Source organism: Manis pentadactyla, chromosome 14 (assembly GCF_030020395.1).
Source record: "Manis pentadactyla isolate mManPen7 chromosome 14, mManPen7.hap1, whole genome shotgun sequence".
NCBI lineage: Eukaryota > Metazoa > Chordata > Mammalia > Pholidota > Manidae > Manis > Manis pentadactyla.
In genome coordinates, this window is record NC_080032.1 from 65,323,850 (window position 1) to 65,330,885 (window position 7,036).

Below are 7,036 nucleotides of genomic sequence, written 5' to 3' on the forward strand. Positions count from 1 at the left end.
AATGGCATAACATCAGAGGCAGGACTCACTAAATCCTTGTCATTGGGGATTCTTCCTAACATACAGTCTCCAGAATGTAGACCTCTTCTATTAATGTCACAAGCACGTCCACATTCTCAAGTGAGCACTCTTGAGAACACAAGAAACAATCTACAACAGATATATGAACGTTGAACTCAACAGGCTTTTTCAAGGTGTGAGTAAAATTGTAATATTTCCAGAATATCTTCCCTGCCTTAGTACATCTGCATATCAACAGGCACTCAAGGGTGGGAGAAGTTTATCTCCATATCAATGGGTAATTACCTTGGCAAGGAGGGCTTATCTGTACCGGAGAGGTGAGGGGAGGGCTGGTTTTTGCAGCTGGAGCAAGAGAGATGGGCCAGACTGCAGTTTTGTAAGCAATAAATGGGTTTTAAACTTTATTTCTCCCTTTGACTGATTTTGGTTTTTAGAGGTATTTTGCCCTGGTATTTCCTCTCCCCGGGTTTACACAGGGATATGAAGTTACAGCTAATGATGAAAATAGACATTGAGAACAGGATTAAGAACCCAGAGAATTCTCCCCAGGGTTGGTTGGAGACACAACGTCATAAAGGAAGAAGGAGAAGTTATAAAAACTCACCATCTGCTCCAGTTCCCCTCAGAGATGAAGAAACACAAACCCAAAGACTGAGTTACTTGAGGATACAGGAAAATAAAACATTCTCTTGAGCTAGACAGGAAAAGCAATTTAAAGACTTCACTTCCTTGTCCATCGCCAGCTCATGCTCTCCAGTCACTTCCTCCTTGACCGTTTGCTGCCCTGTGCTCTATTTTCCTTGCTTCTTTCCATTCCTCTGTCCCATATCCATTTCTAAATTACAGTGGAAATCCTTTGACTAAAGAGTGCTGAGATGGTAGGAGCAAATGCAAAAAGAGTGATACACTGAAATAAAATAAAATGCAATATTAAAACAGAAATCAGTAGGGAGAATGGCAAATCAGAGAAAAAGCAGAATGGTGGGTAGGTTCAGGTCAGATGTGAAAGGGTATCTCACCGCGACCCTCCTTACCCCAGAACGACTCAGGAATCATGGACCCACACAAGAGATTTTATTATCTGAAAGACAAAATGGCTGCCCCCAGAGAGAGGGAGCAGCAGCTCATGGGTGGGGAAGCTCGTTTTTAAGGAGTAGGGGTAGGGTGTGTTCTGCATTGGTGATTGGATCTTAAGGGGTGGGCAACCATCTGGTTGGTGGTGATTAGATCTTAAGGGGTGGGGGTCTTAGCGTGCCATAATTTGCCTTCATTCCCATCTTTTACTTTTCTTAGTTGGGCCTCTAGGGAACTGGGCGTAGAATCTCATTCTCTAGTTACTTCCTGCTGGAAGGGGGCGCAGATTCTGGGGTTAGTGAGGCCATTGCTGTAGAGTTGGGGAAGGGCGGGCATCCTGAGATGATCCATGATGTCATCTAGCTGGTTTCATTATTCTTCGTGAGAAGGCCTTGATAGCCCTGGAGGAGTAACTGGTTGACAGTATGGTTAGAAATTTTCAAAACTTGATTTTGAATGAATTTTTTGGAATAGGTTAATGAAGCAGGGAAGGAAAAGGAGAAGAAGAAGAATAAAGGTAATAGGGGCTAGGAAGAACAGGAGCCAATTGAAGGGGTAAGGGAACAGATTGTTAGGGGAGTTTCTAGGAGTTTAGAGGCTTGTTCATGGAGGTGTTTTGTGCCATTCCAGATGAGATGGGGTTTGTTGATGTAGAAGCAGCATTGTTCTTGGAGTAGGGCACATATGCCGCCTTATGCAACTGTAAGGAGGTCCTGTTTGGGCTGTAGAGTAGGTTACTGGAGGATTTGTAGTCTGTGGAATTGAAGGTGTAAGTGGTCCCATTGGGATGGAGGAGAATCGTGAAGAATGGATTTTTGAGGTCAAGGATGGAGAAGTAAGTAGAAGAGGTGGGGATAGTGGATAATAAAGTATAGGGGTTAGGGACTAGTAGATGGATTGGAATAACAGCTGCACTGATAATTCTTAAATCTTGAACTAGCCTATAAGAGCCGTTAGGTTTTTTGATAGCCAGTATCAGGGTGTTGTAAGGGGAATTGGCTGGTCGTAGTAGCCATTTGTATAAAAGTTCTTGGATAATTGGCTGCAGGCCCAGTAAACTCTTGAGGGGCAGTGGGTACTGAGTTTGAGAGGGAAAAGTGGTGGGGTCTTTAACTCTGATAATTATTGGGGAGCAGGTGGCAATAGAGGGGGTGAGGGTATCCCAGACTACAGGGTTGACTAGTTGGGGTGGCAGAGGAAAAGGAGAGGGAGGTGAGTTTGCAGTGGGTTGGAGGGCGAGTTAAAGTGGGATCGAAGGCGAGTCGGGGTTGAGGTGTGGGCCAAAGGTAAAGGAGATAAGAGCCCCTAGTTTGGATAACAGGTCTCTTCCCATAAGGGGAATAGGACAACGGGGAATCACTGAAAAGGAATGAGAGGGAGTAATGCCTCTAAAGATGCAGTGAAGCATGGGAGTTTGTAAAGGTTGATAAACTGTGCCCTCTACCCGACTACAGAGGACTGTGAGAGGGAGGTAGGTCCCCAAAACTCCTTCAGGACTGAGTAGGTAGCCCTGGTGTCCAAAAGGAAAGAGATAGGCCTACCCACTACCACAGTGGTTACCCTGGGCTCCTGTACAGTGATGGTAGTGGTCAGGTGGAGGAGTCCCGGGCCCCCTCAATCATCAGTTACCAAACCCAGAAGGTCTACGTGTGGAGCGTTAGAGCTGGATGGCCTGGCACCTCTCGGTGTGCAAGGACAGTCAACAGCCCAGTGTCCCTCCTGATGGCACTTAGGGCATGGACCGGGAGGCTTCTGGGGATTTGGGCAGGCTCTAGCCCAATGACCCTTTTGACCACATTTGAAACAGGGACCAGGAGGTCCTCCTGGCTGCTTCTTAGGAAGTGAGGATACCTGAGCACCAGTAGTTGGGGTAGATTGAAACGCCTTAGCCAACATTTGATATTTTTGTTTACAGGTCTTTTCATCTCTTCCATTATATACTTTGAAGGCCACTGCCAGGACTTCTGCCTGAGGAGTTAAGGGTCCCTTCTCCAGATGTTTAAGTTTAGCCTTAATGTCAGGGAATCTCTGGGTGAAGAAGTAGGTCATTAATAATTGTCTCCCATCTGGGGTCTCAGGGTCTAGGTTTGTATATTGTAAAAGAGCTTTGGTGAGGTGGTCTAGGAACATAGAGGGATCCTCATTTTTATCCTGAATAACCTCTTGAAGTTTTTCATAGTTAATGGCTTTATTGGCTGACTTCCTGAGACCCACCAAGAGGCAGGTGATGAATTGATTTCGACTGGTGACTCCTCCTGCCGTATTATAGTCCCAGTTAGGGTCTCAGTCAGGAACCACCTCAGCACCAATGGGATGAGCTGTAGTAGTTTGGTGAACCTCATCGGCATGAGTTCTAGCCTGTTCCCAGACTCGCCTACACTCCTCGGGCAAAAGTGTGTTGGATAGGATCATGTGAATATCATGAAAGGTAAGATCATATGACTGAGTTAGGTCCTGGAACTCTTTTATGTAAATAGCTGGGTTGGAGGTGAAAGAGCCTAATCTTTTCTCAATTTGAGATAGGTTGGAGAGAGAGAAAGGGCCATGGACTTGGATGACGCCCTCTGTACCGGCTACTTCCCATAGTGGGGCTAGGATCTGGGTTCGAGAGAGAGTGATTGGAGGGCTTGGCACAGGACTGGGTGAGGGAAGGGGAACTGGTTGTGGAGGAGGAGGAGGTGCTGCGGCTCCTGCAACGGAACTAGGGGAGCTGGAAGGGTTGGGATTTGATCTTGCAGAGAAGAAAGGAGGTTGGGGTGGGAGAGGAACTGGTGGTTGAGGGGGAGCTGTAGGGGTTTGAGATTGGTAGGGAGGAGGTTCATCAGCAGGGTCAAAGTCAGAGGACTTGGTGGAAATTGGTGGGTGGTGGGGTGAAGTTTTTTAGAGCGAGGAGATGTTTAGGATTGCAAGGGAGGCAGAGAGAAGGCTTGGTTCAGAGGTCAGAGAAAGCCTGGATATATGGGATCTCTTTCCATTTGCCCGTGCGCTCACAGAAGTTGTATAAGTCACAGAGAATATTAGGATCTAAAGAGCCATTTGGAGGCAATTTAGACTGGTTGTCCAAAGAATATTGTGGCCAGATTTCATTACAGTAGTGAATAAGCTTAAAAGGTTTGAGGTCTGGAGTGAGGTGGAGGGGTTTTAGATTATTGAGTAAGCACCCTAGCGGTGAATCTGCGGGAATGGAGGGGCCAGATCCCATGATGAGAACAAGACCGTTCAGAAGTCACTGAGGCATCCTTGAGCGATTAAGAAGGTCGCAGAGAAGACCAGACACAGTTAGGGGGTCGTCACTACCTCTAACCAAGCAGTCAAGGTGAAAATGCAGAGGAGGCTCAGTACCTGATACCAGGAGTTTAGGTAGATAAAGGAAGACCGGGCCTCAGTGAATGAGGATTCTCGATATGGGGAGGCAGAGAAGGGTCGACTATAGGTATCAACCGTAACTTTGAAAGTCAAGGTTGGAGGTGCCCCTGTCCCAGAGGAGCCCTTGGGGGTGCCGGACACTCAATGGTCACTTCCCAGGTTCCAAAGGGACATTTAAGTTGACCATGAAGGGGAGACTCACCAAATGGAAGGCCGGTGTTGGGCGAGAAGACGAGCGACCAGGAAAATGGATGGTGAGCCTGTGGAGGAGGATCGGGCAGTGAAGGTTCCCAGAGCAGCTCAGGTTCCCGGAGGAAGAGCAAAGTCAGTGGGAGAACCTCATCCAAGTCATGGCACCAATGAAAGGGTATCTTGCCATGACCTTCCTTACCCAGAACGATTCAGAAGACATGGGCCCACACAAGAGATTTTATTATCTGAAAGAGAAAATGGCTGCCCCCAGAGAGAGGGAACAGCAGCTTGTGGTTGAGGAAGTGCATTTTTAAGGAGTAGGGGTAGGTGTATTCTGCATTGATGATTGGATCTTAAGGGGTGGGGGTCTTAGCGTGCCAGAATTTGCCTTCAAGATGTGTAGACAAATGTAGGATATTTATATCTGACTAGGGAGGAATGCCAAAACTAGCAATGGAGAAGATAATAACGAGTATGGATTGAAAATAGAATCACATATTATTAGAAAGAGTCAAAGTGGATTTTGTTCTGTTTTTGGCTTTGAACTCATTTAAAGGGGACATGAGAGGTCAATCAGCAATGGGAACCAAATCCCTTTCAAAGAAAGCCACCTGGGCTCTCCTTTTGAAAACTGGTGTCCATGACTGAATACAATAGACCCAATTTGATTCTTTTGTTTGGAAATTTAAAGACAATTAAATCAATAGTTGATGGCAAGCACTTGCACTAAGAAATATTTAGACTCAAATATTTTATTCACACAAATGTGTGTAAGATATTGTCAGATGTATAAGATATACAGCATCTCATTATTTTCAATTTATCAGATTATTATTGTTGTTTCCTATTACCAGTGGAAGTTCAAAATAAGTCATTTTGGGGACTATCTTCTGTTCCTGGGACTATATTAAGATTAGGATTAAGATATATTAATGAGGACTACCTAATTCCAACAAATTGAGGGAAGAATTGCTGATCATTGTTAATGTATCCGCAATGGCTATATGCTACCGCCATGGGCTTCATGTCCTCAGGGCCCTGGTAACTCCCCAGTGCTTTGAAACTGTCACTGGCCTGCTAATTTTTCTTGATATAACCATTGGTCCTCACAAAATAGTTCATCATTATTAAAAGTGGAACAGTTTGTGTAACCCTACATGATTTTGTTTTTCCTTAGTCCTTGTCAGAGGATTGCAATACTGAAGTTAAGTGATGGGAAGTTGAAATCTTCCTAAATAAGCAATGATTAAACTCTTCTGGGCCACTGACCCATTTGAGTTTCTGATGAAAGCTTCAAAGCCATTAATAGAATTTTTTCATAAATGCAGTAATACAAAAATTACATAACATTTTAATTTTAATTTCCTTAACATAAACAGTGCAAGTGATTTTTACAAAAAGTCCAACTTTTGTGCAAATATTAAGGTCCTGCATTAAACAAAAATAAATTAGTACCATATTGTACTAACAAAAAAATCTTAAATAATTATTTTTATCAAAAATACATCTTAATGATATGAGCTTGGCTAATTGTTGTTTGGCTATTATTTGGCTTAAATAAAGATGAACTGAGAGGTATGGGTAAACCAGGTTAGACCAACAATCCCAGACCTGGTTGCTCACCTTTCAATCATCTGAATCTCTCAAGATGAATTTAGCTGATTGAAGATTACTAATGCCCTTAACTGCCTACAAGAACCAAAAGTAATTCCTCTCTGAAAAAAGATAAGAAGGAATCACATTATTTGTACAGTGTTTCATACACAATATACAGAACTGAATCAAAAGTAATTACACACAGAGGGGGAAAAAAACCCACATGAATGAAAACCTGAAGAAACAATGGGCTATAGAAAAAGACCAGTGGGGTTCAAGATAGCAGAATGTTCAGATTAAGACTTTAAAATAAAATGCTTAAGGTGCTTTGAGATAAAAGAAAACATTGAGAATTTCTAAAGAGAATGATTCTTTTCAAAAAGAATTTGAAATTTTAGGATTGAAGAACACCATAACTGAAATTAAGTATTCAATGGTTGGGTTTAAGAGAAAATAAGGCAGGCTTCCAGTTTCCAATTCCACATGTGAAGAGCTTGGAAGTCACCAGTCTGTCCTAACAATAAGTAAAAAGTTGAAGAAACTGAGAAATCAACAAATCTTCCAAGATCTATGGGAGAGGTGAGGATGCAGAGCTAACCCCTGCATCCAGGACTGGAGACGGACAGGGCAGGACAGGGAAGACATGGCTGACTACAGCAGACTCATGAGTGGAAACTGCAGCAGGAAACACTGCCAGGGTCGGAAAATCTGAGCTGGAACTCATGAATTATAGAGGCAGTGTGGACAACTCAGAAAGTTAAAAACTCCAAGGTGACAACAGTCATTG